The 15103-nt window shown below is 41.8% G+C and overlaps 1 pseudogene; it reads left to right on the forward strand.

Annotated features, from left to right (window-relative positions):
* The window catches only part of LOC133102276 (parafibromin-like), a 72337-nt pseudogene extending 57459 nt beyond the window's left edge, over positions 1–14878 (forward strand).
* Positions 14879–15103: the final 225 nt, after the last annotated feature.

The raw sequence follows: 15103 nt of genomic DNA on the forward strand, positions 1-15103 counted from the left end.
CGATGGAGCCAAATACAAGAATATTAAATTGAAGCAGGCTATTCATCTGCAACTCAAGATACAATACTTAGTAAAAGTTTCTAGGTTTTGAGGAGTTAAAGAATGTCCCAATCTTCTTTCTGGTCTATCTACTCTTTCTTACAAACCTTTGTACTTCTCTGCCACTAACCAAAACAGCTAGTCATTCCAATGAAACAACAGATGTTCCTGGTTGAAGATACTAGCAAAGAAGTGGTCAAAGTGATCCTGTGTGGGTTCAAGGCTGGATGGGGAAGCTTTGGGTACTGAAGGCAGGTTGAGAAAAGCATCCTATCCAATGGTGTCTGAAGTCAGCTCCTATAATATCATGGGAAAAAATTATTAAATGATCAGGAATTTTGCAAGCCAGTTGTTACAGTCATTATTAAAAACTACATTAAAATACAATTAAATAAATTATATTAAAAACAAAGGTAATTTTTAAAAAAGTCGCTACATTTTACTGTTATCTATGCTCTTGAGGTCATTTTCTTACTACAGCTACATTGTAGCTGTATAATGGAAGTACCACAGAATGGTGTGCTCCCGGGCCTCTCTCCCCAAGGCTGCCCTCAGCGCTAACATGCTGGTAGCTTGAAATCAGCTACATTGATAAACATTTACCAGCATGTCACTGGTCCTTGCTACAATGTACCATCCCCAAGAGTGAGCCTGCTTTTTACGTCAGAGCTGGTTTTAGAGGCAGAATAAAATCCCATTAGAAAGTAGAGTCACAGATGTAGAAAACAAACAAAACTTATGCTTACCAGGGAGGAAAAGGCAGTAGGGGTGGGGGGAGGGATAAATTGGGAGACTGGGATTGACATGTACACACTACTACACATAAGATAGATAACTAATAAGGACCTGCTGTACAGCACAGGGAACTCTACTCAACACTCTGTAATGACCTATATGGGAAAAGAATCTTAAAAAGAGTGGATGTATGTATAACTGATTCACTTTGCTGTACAGCAGAAACTAACACAACATTGTAAATCAACTATACTATACTCCAATAAAAATTTAAAGAGAAAAAAAGAAATAAATTTGGAAGGTAAGAAGAAAAAGGAAATAAGAAAGTATAGGAAAGGGATAAGTAGCATTGCCGTTCAATTGCTGATAAGATGTTCAGTTGGTCCCTGAGATGGGCCTGGAGCTCTGAAATGATGATTAAATTCTCATCCAATTCCTGGACAAATACTTCTAATATCAGGCAACTGAGAAGTAAATTGAAATGACATGATTAGAAATAAGTGTCTATGTATAATAATTTGCAGTCTCTTTGCCTGAAAGAAGAAATTTCATCATCTGTGTTCATTGCTTTTGAAACTGCTAAACTGAATCTGATATTTCTTCATGTTAAATTGAAGGCTGTAGTTATCAAAATGCTGACAAGTTGAGCTATTGGCTATTTTCAGGGCCCATGCCAAGAGTCTCCCATTAATAACATTCACTGTGTACATTGATAGCAGAGAATTATTTAGAGCTATCAAATGTGTTATTACAACTTATCCTGTATGCCCTAAAGAAGACATTTTTGACTTGTGGGGGAAAAGATGGATATTTGCAGGGAGTTGACAAATGACAAAATATCATTGCCTATAATACGGGAAAAGCAGTGCAATTCCGTAGTAACTCTGTTATAATCTGCCACTCCCTCTTTTTTTTGTTGTTTTTCAACAAGGTTTACCATGCTCATCTCACAAAAGAATAAATAAATAAATAAAAATAAAATAAGAGGTGAAACCAGAAAAGGAGAACTCAGAAGAAGAAATTTGTTTAAAATGTTGATCTATCATGTGGGCTTAAAAATCCCTACCAAGAAAAAAAAAAAAATTGACCCTTTCCTTTATTTTCTACTAAAAATATCGCGAACTGCCAGTTTAAGGATACAACAGTGTATTAGGTGCCGTTAAGGAAAAAAAAAAGAAGATTTTTTTTAAAAGTTCTGATTTTAAATATAAAGGCAGGGACTTCCCTGGCCGTCCAGTGGTTAAGACTTCACCTTCCAATGCAGGGGCTGAGGGTTTGATCCCTAGTCAGGGAGCTAGGATCCCACATGACTCGTGGCTAAAAAACCAAAATATAAAACAGAAGCAATGTTGTGACAGATTCAATAAAGACTTTAAAAAAATGGTCCACATTAAAAAAAAAAATCTTAAAAAAATAAATAAATATAAAGGCACTGGTGCAGAGGTAAACATGGGGTTATTACTACAGGGTATGGAAGCCTTGTCTGCCGAATAAGCACCTCACACTTCCTTTTCCAGATGTGATTGTCTGCAAAAATAGTTCTCAAGCCTATTGTATATTTCAGCCCATGAACTGTTTTGACAGATTCACTATGGACCATTTTGGACACATCCCTTCATACGTGATGCTACACAGATATGACTATATTCCATACCCCCGCAATACAGAAACACACATGCACAGCCCAAGAATGAATGGAGAAATGACGATGCCTTTCAATGCCCCTCGTCCACATGGTTGACATGCATGGTATTATTCCTACATCCCAAGTACCATGCTGGGCACTAGGAGAGACACAGGAATAATATACCTAATTCCTGTTCTCAGGAAGGTATCTTCGAGTAACGGGAGAGAGACATAAAAAATAGCAAATCACAATATAATGCGGTAATTTTGATATGGAGGATGGTGCTGTGGAATTACCAGAATGAGGAGATTCATCCTGCCCAGAGTCAGGGAAAGCTTCACAGAGAAACTGACACTTAAAGGAATGGATTTTTCCCGGCAAGAAATAGGAAATGCCTGGAATTAATAAATTTCAATTAATTCTAAAAAATAAACACTATCGAAACACACTCAAAAGTTTTCCTGAATACCAGTACACAGACCACACAGAAGACCTTTTCAGGACCCTGAGCCGTCCTTCTGAAGTCTTGGGTTGTTTGTTACCACAGCAAAGCCTATTTTATTCTATCCAGTACAATTGGGTGATGGTCTTGTTGGAGCCATAGATCAGATCATGGTACATGAAGATGAGGATGGAACTTCCTCAAAAGGAGAAGCAGCTCCCAGAATCAGTCATCTTGGGAAATAATCAGGCCTGGGATAAGAAATAAGGATTTTGTAAGCAACTTAGGAGAGAAATTTTTCCTTCTATCTGGGGCTAAGGGTCTAAGGCAGGGAAATTTCTGTAGCCTTTCTGATATTGGGATGAGTGTATTGGGGGAGCATAACAGGCATAGAACCAATAAAGGAGAGAGCAGTGCCCCATCCGGGGGACACCAGTAACAAACACCAGGCTCTGCTAAAGGCCGGAGGACAGGGAATGGGGACAAGATATCACAGAGCAGCCTGTCCTTGATTTGGTACCATTCTTTCCTGTCTGAAGCGTAAGTAAAACTAAAGATGCTAAGCACCAGAAGAAGCCTCTGTCGCTGGCCTACCTTCCTGATCTCAGTGAGTTGCAAGCCGCAATTTCATGCTGCAAATATTCCACGAGGGTTACTCAGTAGGAAACATGTCATTCTGTCTGCCTGGTTGTCATCAGGTCCTGTTCTGTAACAGCTAGGCTGCAACATTAGCTGCAGTAACAAACAGCCCAAGAACCTCAGTGGCATAAAACAGGAAATGTTTATTTCTTATCTACATGCTTAATGCATGCATGTGCATTGGGTGGCCTCTGCTTAAAGCCGTCCTCTTTCCAGGTCCTTAAAGCTCTCCGCCACCAGCAGTGGTGTATGTGACTTCCGCTGGTCCAAAGGATTCGACACACGGGGAAAGGCAGCAGAACAAGTGTGTGTGTGCAGCCTGATGGTTGCCACGGACCCCGCACATCCCCCAGAAAACCTCTTGAGTTCCTTGCTAAAGGGTATATGGTTTTAAATGAGCAAACGATAATCAAATTTGAAATGTGCTGAGCAGGCTGTTAGCTTTCCTAACAGAAGAAATTCTGTAAGGACGGCTTGGTGGCAGGTAGAGAAGACAAAGGAAGAGAGGTAAAAGAATAAGCGGAGAGGAGAGGATGAGTGAAGTTTAAGAAGCAAATAGAGATATAAGAGAAATTAAGGCAAGGAAAATCAAGACAGTGGGTACCACCCATCCTTGCTCCAGGTGGCTTTGGTACAACTTTCTCCTCCTCCGATGCTCCCCGGATGTTCCTTTCTCTAGGTCCTGACTACTTAATCAAACAAAGAAAGACCCCTAGGCAAGAGGAGGCAGAAGGGAAGAGGAGGAGGATGTGGGGATATCAAAGACGCCTGAGCCTGGGCTCTTGAAGAAGGGTAACTGAAGAAAAAACAAGGAACAATAAGGGGCCAAGGAAAACAGAAGCAACCTCGGAGAGTCTAAAATTCGGAATCTACTTAAGACAGGGAGACACTGCAGCGGACAAAACTGCTGGTCTGTTATTTCAGCCTTGAAATATCAGATTCTTCCCCTGCCACTCTCTGCCTGGTGATGATGGCAAAGCGCACGCTCTTGAGATGGTACCTGGGAAGAAGATTACTGCTTGGGAATCGGTCATCCCAGAATAAATACAAGGGACACTTGGCGTGGTGCTTTCGGGGTTGGCCTGCCCTGAACCAGGCGGGCTGGTCATGCTCCCAAGCGCAGCCTCTCTCTGCCCATCGTTAGACACATGCCCAGTCTTACCACCTCCACATGGCCCAGGGCTTTAGAGAACAAGCTGGGCCTGCTGGGGAGAGGTGGGATGACTGTATTCCAGAGCAAACCTTGCCCTGACCCATGAGAAACAGCTTAAGTTTGTGTAAAAAATAAAGCTTTTACAGCCTCACAAACCTGGTGCTAAAAAACATCATTTTAATGTAACCAGAGCTGCTTTCTGTAGCACTTTGCTAGCAGAGACTATCAGACTATCACGCATCTCTATGAGATGTCAGACTGTCTTTTCACGTAAAAACCATGAAATTGTTTAATTGAAATCCACTGCGAGAGAAGTTCTGAATGGATGTGTATTTGCCTGGAAAAGTAACAAGCCAATCCCCAAGGTGCTGTTAGACCTCGAAATGGTAGTTGGGTTTTGCTCACATCATAGCCTCTATTTATCACATTTCCATGACTTAGTTGTGGAATTGTTTTTAAAAAATTTACATGAAATAGAAATAGTTTCCTATTTGTATTTCCAATCATTGTTCTAAGCAAGAAATCTTAGAGTACAACCAATGGCTTAAATTCCCCCTCATTGTTTGATTATCTTCCCTTTTTCTGAAATTAATACTTCCCTTTTCTTCCTCCATCCACAAATACAGTATTTCCTTATAAGCTGTCATATTTTATGCAAGGCAGCCATAAACCTAATCAATGTTGTTGTGTGAAAAAAAGGCATGAGGGCTCATTCTTAGATACAAGAACAGATGGATGGTTGCCAGAGGAGGGGCAGGGGATGGGTGAAATGGATGAAGGGGGTTTAAGGTACAAACTTCCAGTTATAAAATAAATAAGTCCCGGGGATGCAATGTACAGCATGGTGACTATAATACTAATGCTGTATTGCATATTTGAAATTTGCTAAGAGAGTAGATCTTAAAAGTTCTCATCACGGGCTTCCCTGGTGGCGCAGTGGTTGAGAATCTGCCTGCTAATGCAGGGGACACGGGTTCGAGCCCTGGTCTGGGAAGATCCCACATGCCGCGGAGCAACTAGGCCCGTGAACCACAACTACTGAGCCTGCGCGTCTGGAGCCTGTGCTCCGCAACGGGAGAGGCCGCGACAGTGAGAGGCCCGCGCACCGCGATGAAGAGTGGCCCCCGCTCGCCTTAACTGGAGAAAGCCCTCGCACAGAAACGAAGACCCAACACAGCCAAAAATAAAAATAAATAAATAAATAAATTAATTAAATAAAAAATAAGTTCTCATCACAAGAAAAAAAATTTATAGCTATGACAGTTATAACTAGACTTATGGTGGTGATCATTTCACAATATATGTAAATATCAAATCCTTACACTGTATACCTGAAACTAACATAATGATATATGTCAATTATACCTCAATTTTTTTAAAAAAAAGGATTCAGCCCAATGGGTGCCCAGCTTGACAAGCCCCAGTGTCTGAGAGAAACAAAGGGCATCCCTTCCTTTGGGACGGTTTCTACTCCAGGCTGCATGGCTTGGTGAGCAGAGTATTGGCTTGATTTCAAGCCCCACATGTCCTTTGGGTAGACACCTGTGTGAAATACACAAACTGCACACCTGTACATGCCAATTCTTACATGTTCTTACAGGATGTGTCTCCTTGGCTACATTTGATTGGTCAAGGGATGGCTTCTTATATAAGCCAGGCCAATCAGAGCTCTTCTGTGGAATTTTTTCCAACTAGACCCAAGAGAGTCGGACCTTCTCTGTTGGTGAAAGTCAGAAGATGAATTTCATGAGCTATTGGAGACTGAGATTCCTGCCATTTGAAAAAAGCCATCGGTAATGAAAAAGAATGAAGCCAATGCACAAGGAAACAAAGGCAAGAGACGGCAAACACTCAATCAGCACTGAAGTTCCTGGTTCCAGCGGTGCCTGAGACCAGTAGCATCCCTGTTCTTCTCGTGGTGGGTGGTTTGGTTGTTCAGCCGTCGCTTGGATTCCATGAGTCAAAGACATCCTTTTTTGCTTCAGCTTCTTTGACTTGGGTTTGAAACATGGCAAATTGAGAGTCATGAAAAAATGCAGCAGGGCTGCAAAGAGCAGCTGTATATCATGGCAGCCACTGCATCCAGACGTGCCTCCAGCCTGCCCAGGTCACCTGTGGCCAGCTCCTGCAGCCTATGCACAGAGAGGTCTGTGCTTGTTACATGATTAGAAGCCAGCAACTCCCTGTTTCTAGCAGTATGAGCTTATCCAAGCCTCTAGACCTCAGTTTCCACATCTGCAAAATGGGAATTTTAATAATTCCTATTTCATAGATTTTTTGAGAGGATTAAATGAAGCAATGCGTGTAAATATTTAGGACAGGGCCTGGCATCTAGTGCTCAATAAATGTTAGATCTGATTATATTATTTTATTATTTCCAGTGTCATATGGCGCTTGACATAGGATAGGCACTCGTAAGAGCTGCAGTGGCTATAACAATCTCATTTTAGCCTTAACCCCATGGCTAACATTCTGTGACCTTAGGAAAGTTATTTATTTATTTTTTTAATCTCAGTTTTCTCATCCATAAATGGGAAAAATAATAATATTTTTGGCAGGTTAATTGAAAGATAACATGAAATGACGTGTATAAACAAATTTCATGAACTCAAACTCTATCCAATTATAAAAGATGAAAGATTAGAAAGATGAATCTAAGTTTGCTTCTTTACAGTGACGCTAATATATCAGTATTTTAATAGCTAAAAAAGAAGTGAGAACTAGTAAACTGATATCTTCTATTGAATGCAATAGGTACCATATGTCCTAAAAATGGAGACTTTTTTCTCCATTGGAATCAATAAAACTATTTTTACTTTGGGGAAGAAATATGTCCTTTAAACATTCTTATTTTTCTTCAATTAGCCCTCATGCACAAATTCTGCTTTCCCCTCAGGAAGACTGTCTGAGAATTTTGATAGTACCCCAAGCTCAGTCTGGGAAAACAACAATTTTACAATTTCAAATCAAATCTTGGCATGATGTTTAAAACATTAGCCTGCCTACAACAAAAGAAGCCTTCGATCAAACCATCTGTTTTCTTAGCATGCTAGCCTTTGATAAGTGGAGATTTTGAAAATAAAACTGAATATAATCATCTCTGGACCATTTTGGTGAGAGAGTAGCCCCACCAGCAAAAAAAAAAAAAAAAATCTATTGCTTTTTTCTAGCAAGTTTGCAGATCTGAATGAAGAAGACGGTTAGCAGGGTAAATTCAAGTTAAAGAATTAAAAGTATGAGACCATATAAGAACAGGCAAGTTGAACACAATGCTACAACATCTCGTTTCTGTTTTAATTTAGAACATCACCGTCTGTTCTCTGTCACAACCTCCTTCCCTCTTAACCTGAACATTGGCAAGAAAGAAACTGGAAAGTGTGGGGATTGGAAAGAGCCCAGGTGTCTGACTCAGCTATTTTCAAGCCTGGCCATAGACCTGCTCAGGGCAGCTCCTTGGTGTTCTTGTCGCGAGGTTGAGGAGGACACCCTCCAGCTGCACTGCCTTCCAGCAGCGCTCTCCCTTGCTTCCTTGCTAGCAAAATCTCAGTTTTGCTCAGGTCTCTATATGACTAACCCTAGGCTATAACTCAGGATTGGCGTCTGTCAACTCTTTGCTACTAGAGGGGGCGGAATGATGCAGTCCTGGCCAATGTGATGTCAGGGGATCTGCTGGGGACTCTGGGAAAGAGTTTCCTCTCAGACAGAGGGCGAAAGGCCCTTGAGTCCAGCCCTCTGCCCTCCCCTTCCCCTTTCTTCTTTGAACACTTTCGTGTAGATCTGATGCCTGGAGCTTACAGCAGACCACAGGGGAGCCGCGATGGGAAGACAAGACAATCAGAGAGACTGAGGCAGTGGCCAAGCCATGTTGAGCTGCTGACACACTCTTGAAACTCCCACCTCTAGACTTCTTGTTACATGAGTAATTAAATGACTTTACTGGTTAAAATACTGCTAGGTGTTTCGTTACTTGTAAGGAAAATCACACAGAGAATAGGGTTTCCCCCAAAGAATTTTACCAGCAATGTTACCTCTTCTTTGTCCCCTTAATGTTGCTATACATTTAGAACCACAGAACATCAGAGCTGAAAGTCACTCTATGTCTCCAATTAACAGATGGTCAAGAAATTCAGACGTGATTTCTCTTTTTTAAAAAATTAATTAATTTATTTATTTTTGGCTGCGTTGTGTCTCCATTGCTGCGCGCGGGCTTTCTCTAGTTGCGGCGAGCGGGGGCTACTCTTCGTTGCAGTGCGCAGGCTTCTCATTGCAGTGGCTTCTCTTGTTGCGGAGCACGGGCTCTAGGCACTCAGGCTCAGTTTGTGGCTCACGGACTCTAGAGCACAGGCTCAGTAGTTGTGGCGCACGGGCTTAGTTGCTCCGCAGCATGTAGGATCTTCCCGGACCAGGGATCAAACCCGTGTGCCCTGCATTGGTAGGCGGATTCTTAACCACTGCGCCACCAGGGAAGTCCCCCAGACGTGAGCCCCCTTGATTGAAGTGATGAATCTTGTTAGCGTAAATGCCTATGGAAAAGGAGAAAGACGCATTAGACATTTGAACTTTGGTGTGAATGACTCTATCAAAATTATTCCCAAGAAGCAGGTTTGCCTGTGGACAAAACGCATTAAGCATCAGGAAACTGAGGAGGTTATCTTTTAGAAGGAGAAAGGTACAGAAAGGGGAATCAGAGGTTCCATGATAAGTATCTTCAATTTTTTATGATTTTTAAAATTTTATATTGGAGTATAGTTGATTAGCAATGTTGTATTAGTTTCAGGTGTACAGCAAAGTGATTCAGTTATGCACATCCTTGTATCTATTCTTTTTCAAATTCTTTTCCCATAATATCTTCAATTTTTTTAAGGCCAGACCTGATGTAAATTTTTCCACGAATGTCATATGAGATGAAGAATTCATTCTTGCAAATTCCTTTCCAAAAATGCACAGTAAGCAATTCCTCCATAGGGCGTGAGACCTCTGGCCTCACCTTTCCTGGGCTGCTGGGCCTTGCTCTTGGCAATAGAGGCTCTGGCGCTGGCAATGGGGAGGTCACTAGGTTCATAGAACCTCATGAAAGAGATTTACAAAAAACCACAGAGCTAAAATAAATACTATTATAGGGGTATCAGAGACCAGTTTCAAAAGCTGCAAATATTTTCTGAACTTCTGCCATCCGATTCTCCCATAGCCATGTAGATGCAACCCAACTATTCAGTTCATTTGAGTTGTTAGTTTACAAGATTGTTCTTGAAAAGTTTTTCCCTCAAACTTTTATGAAACTCAAGAGTATTTTGATCAGAGAGAATATAGCCTTCTAACTTAATTATAAAAGTAATACACGGGTACATCCCTATCTGTCCTCTGCATTGCCTAGCCCTAGCTCTATTTAGCAAAGTGTGTGGAACATAGTAGATGCTCAATAAATATTTGTGGGCTAAATGCATGAAGAAATGCCGGAAACTTAGAAAAACAGAATTTTAGAGAAACTCCCTCTTTACATAGGGATTTGTAGACAATCAAATCTTGTTCCATAAATGTATTTTCTATTTATATTTTAAGTTGTCTGTTTCTTTTCCTATAAAGGAGGAAGCCTATGGGACTTGTTATTTCCTGAAAATGGGAATACAGTGTTTGACTGTATTATCCTCCACTATAATAAGGGACAGAAGGATGGCAAGCTGCTTCCACAAGTTTACACATTGCTGGAAACAAATCTAAGTTTTCTAACTGCCACTACAAATTCCTCCACTCTGCTATGTAGGTCAGTCTAAGACATTTGGTAGAGTTTTATTGTTTTTTTTTTTAATTTATTTTTTGTTTATTTATTTTTGGCTGTGTTGGGTCTTCATTGCTGCGCATGGGCTTTCTCTAGTTGTGGCGAGCGGGGGCTACTCTTTGTTGCAGTGTACGGGCTTCTCATTGCGGTGGCCTCTCCTGTGCAGAGACGGGCTCTAAGCGCATGGGCTTCAGTAGTTGTGGCACGCGGGCTCAGTAGTTGTGGCTCATGGGCTCTAGAGGGCAGGCTCAGTCGTTGTGGCGCATGGGCTTAGTTGCTCCGCGGCATGTGGGATCTTCCCAGACCAGGGCTCGAACCCGTGTCCCCTGCATTGGCAGGCGGATTCTTAACTACTGCGCCACCAGGGAAGCCCAAACATTTGGTAGAGTTTTATAGTTCAACTAGAACAATTTAAAAAACTAAAGGAAACAAAGTAAGTAAATAATAAATGTTCTCCTTCAATTTCTATTACATAGGGCAAATGTAAGTCATGACATATTTTCTTTGCTCACTTGAAGAGTGATTTATGTCCTGATGTTACCAAGCTTGTTTCTGGGGCTGTTGGAGTTGGACGTGCAGCTCTGGAAGTAAATGAAGAGTCTGTCATTGAAACTCCCTGGAAATGTCCTCATTAGCAACATAATTTGGCAAATATGATACTGACGCCGCTGTACCAATCCCAGGTTGGTGTATACACCATTCCAGTAAATCACCTCCTGCAGACCCTCTGCATGGTCAGGGCTGGGATTGTTACTCAGAAACGTTAGGGGAAAAGAACTTAGAGTTTAGTTTTAAATTGCGTCTGGCAGACTATTATAAAATGTTATTACAACAGTCCACAGGGAGCCACAAAGGGATGCAACAGGACCTGAGTTCAAATTACAGTCAATTTCTGAACATGGATGTCCCCGTTATTTGTACACTGGATTATCCTTACCTTTGGCAGAATTGTCCTTGGGAAAAAACAGAGAAATAAGGACCGTTTGAAGTTCCAATTTTCCCATCTAATATGATACTGGGTCACCATAAATGATATGATAAAAAATAAAGAAGGATGAGGTGATGGAAGTGACATTTTAGATAAGAGTTCTCTAGAGGAGAGGTGTCTCTGAGCAGGGAAGTGGGTGAATTGAGGATCCAGCTTTGAGCTGCCTAGAAGAAGAAGCTCCAGGCTGTGGGAACAGCAGGTGCAAAGAACCTGGGGCAGGCTTGTACAAGAGCAGACACAGGCAGGGGACTTGTGAGGACCAGCCAGTGTGACAAGCAAAGTGAGCAAGGGATTGAGTATGTGAATCACGTCAGAAAGACACCTAGAGACACAGTTATGCAGGGCGTGGAGGCCCCAGGAAGGACTTTGGGTTGGTCGGTGCATTTCGAGCATATTGGCAAAAGAGTGACACAATCCAAATTGCCTTTTAAAAGGATCCTCTGGCTATAGTTTAAAGACTAAACTATGTGTGTGTGTTTTTTGGGGGGGATGCTAAAAATAGAAATGGGAAAACCACATAGGGGGTTATTGTAGAAAACTTCCCCAGAGATGACTGGGCTTGGACCAGAGACAGGATTTCTGGCTGGGTTGGATACGGGGTGGGAACAAGAGAAAAATGAAGGATAACTCTGGTTCAGAGCCTCATCAACTGAATAGGACTATAGTGGTCCCTCTTATTTGGGGGGATCTGTTCCAGCGCCCCCCAATGGCCCTGCGAACACCTAAATTCGAGGATGCTCAAATCCTTTATATAAAATGGCATAATATTTGCGTATAATCTATACACATCCTCCTGTATTCTTTAAATCATCTCTAGGTTACTTAAAATACCTAATATAATGTAAATACTATGCAAATAGTTGCCAGAGTGTGGCAAATTCAAGTTCTGCTTTTTGGAACTTTCTGGAATTTTTTTTGCTGAATATTTTCAATCCACGGTTGGTTGCATCCACAGAGGCAAACTCACAAGTATAGAGGGCTGACTGTATTTATTAAGATTGTGAGAGAAGCAGGTCGTCCAGAGGCCAATTTTAGACAGGTGAAGCGTGAAATCTTTGGAGAACCCCTCTTAGTGAAGGTGATTGTTGTAGATAGGCACTTTGGACCCTGCTCTTATAAAATAATGACATCAAGAGGGAAAAGGCCTAGTAAGATGATCTCGTGTGGCTTTCTGAGGCCTCACAGTGTGGGATGCTTGGAGGCCCAGCTGCTATCATAGGCATGGCCAGGTGTTAGTGCCGCTGCTTCATTGAGGTGCTGACGCCAGGGGAAGACACGTGTGCTCAGCCTTCTGCAATAGTACAACACCTGGGGGATGGTGCTGAAGGCCGACACAGTGACTGTCAGGCATTCTAGCAGCCCGAGAATGCCGAGACCAGCTATGTGGTCTGGGAGACTGGAAAGGAAACCAACCCAGAGAATCCCACGCATTGGAGTCTATCTTCTTCCTACTTAATAATGTGTACTTTCCTCATCCTGCTGTTCATGTCCTACTGCAGCCACCGAAAATATTCCCATGGTTAGAAGACCTGACTGGAAAGACGAACTTGGATATCTCGTGGTGAAACAGCGACATTGACGAATATAGACAGACACGCCCCCTAGAAATAGGTCTTTGGGGATCTGCTCAAGTTAAACGAGCAGCAGGTAAAGTTTTAGCAGAAGCAGAGGACCTATGAATTGAAGATGAAGAGTGTGTAACCTTGATAGAGATCGGCCCACATAAAAAAGAATGAAATAGCAGCAACACGGATGGACCTAGAGATGATCATACTAAGTGCAGTAAGTCAGACAGAGAAAGACATATATCATACGCTATCACTTATGAATCTAAAAAAAAAAGATGCAAATGAACTTATTTACGAAATAGAAATAGACACACAGACATAGAAAACAAACTTATGGTTACCAAAGGGGAAAGTGGGGAGGGATAAATTAGGAGCTTGAAATTAACATATACACACTACTATATATAAAATAGATAAACAACAAGGACCTATTATATAGCACAGGGAAATATACTAAATATTTTGTAATAACCTATAAGGGAAAAGAATCTGAAAAAGAATAGATAGATAGATAGGTAGATAGGTAGATAGATGACTGAATCATTTTGCTGTACACCTGAAACTAACACAACATTGTAAATCAACTACACTTCAATTTAAAAAAAAGAAAAAAAAATCCTAATCCAAGTATTCATTTTTCTCATCCTTAAAAAAAAAAAGAGAGATCGGCCCAAAGTATGGACTGTACACACAGAACAGATGAGGTCTTTGTCTGAAGCTAAGTCTTCAGAAAATATTGCTGCAAAGTCAAAATTAAGGCTAAGAAAAGACCTCTAATCAAGACTGATCTAGATGATGATGTACTGCCCTAAATCAGAGGTGTTTGGGGGATGCTGAGGTAACCGTGACTCAAGATATTTTCAGCAGGGGAGAGAGGAGAATCAGAAGTACAGTAAACTGTTTCCAAGACTATCTCTGCAATTCTGTAAAGGCCAGAGAAGAATGGAATGTACCTGAACAGTGGACTGGCCCAAATACAGCACCTGTGGATCCCGTATTACCAAGTACCCTTTCCCAGCTGCCCGCAACACACAGGACCAGGGAAGAGTCCAAGGAAAAGAAGAAACAGAACGCTTCAAAACTGACGCTACACCGCCTCCCGCAGGAGGCCCCTGAAGCCAGTAACACGGGAGTCTGCCTCTGCCCATGGGCCTCAGAGTCCTGAACGTGGTCAGCTCCGAGACCAGTTTCTCAAGCCAGGCTTCCCTCAAACCGGAAGAAAGGATCTCGAGCGTCCACCATCCTAAGTCAGGCAGCGATACCACATGGATACCCATGCTTAATGCGAAAGACTTTCTACGGGATCTGAAATTTGTCCCATCAGATGAAAAGCAAAAGCAAGGCTGCCAATGAGAAAATGAAACTATAATTCAGAGAAGGAAAGAGAGGATGCGGCCAGAGGGCAGGACAATTACTGTCCCAGTTCCTTATGGAGTAGTAACCAGTCCCTTAAGTGCATTTCTTTATTAATTTAAAAAGAATTGTTTTTAAAAAAATTTTTTGGCTATGCTGCACATCTTGCGGATCTTAGTTCCCTGACCAGGGATTGAACTCGGGCCCTGGCAGTGAAAACGCGGAGTCCTAACCACTGGACCGCCAGGGAAGTCCCTAAGTACATTTCTTAAGTGTAGGAGGACCAGATTGTAACAGTTTTGGTTCAGGGTCCCTCCTGGCAGTTAAGAGATTGGCTGTGGCTTTTGCCTGATGGTTCACTAGTTGATACATTTGCTAAAGCTAAAGATGGTCTCAAGGATGACGAAGTTTGTCTGCATCCAAATGTTCAGCAACGTGATCTAACGGTATTAGAACTCTCAGCTATCACAAACATCCTTTGGATAGATCACTTTTCTTACAGCTCTGAGAAACCTCTACAGCTACACAGTAAAGCACACATCCCACTTGAGATTCTGAATTAGTTGGTTTCTCCTTTGTCTGGAAATTGGGATGAAGAAACATGGATATATGTTATACAGGGGATATATGTATACGTGTGGCTGATTCACTTTGCTGTATTGCAGAAACTAACACAACGCTGTAAAGCAACCATACTCCAATTTAAAAAAATAATAAAATAAACGTTTAAAAAATTAAAAAATTTTGGGAGGGCTTCCCTGGTGGCGCAGTGGTTGAGAGTCT

The sequence above is a fragment of the Eubalaena glacialis genome, chromosome 12, assembly GCF_028564815.1.
Source record: "Eubalaena glacialis isolate mEubGla1 chromosome 12, mEubGla1.1.hap2.+ XY, whole genome shotgun sequence".
NCBI lineage: Eukaryota > Metazoa > Chordata > Mammalia > Artiodactyla > Balaenidae > Eubalaena > Eubalaena glacialis.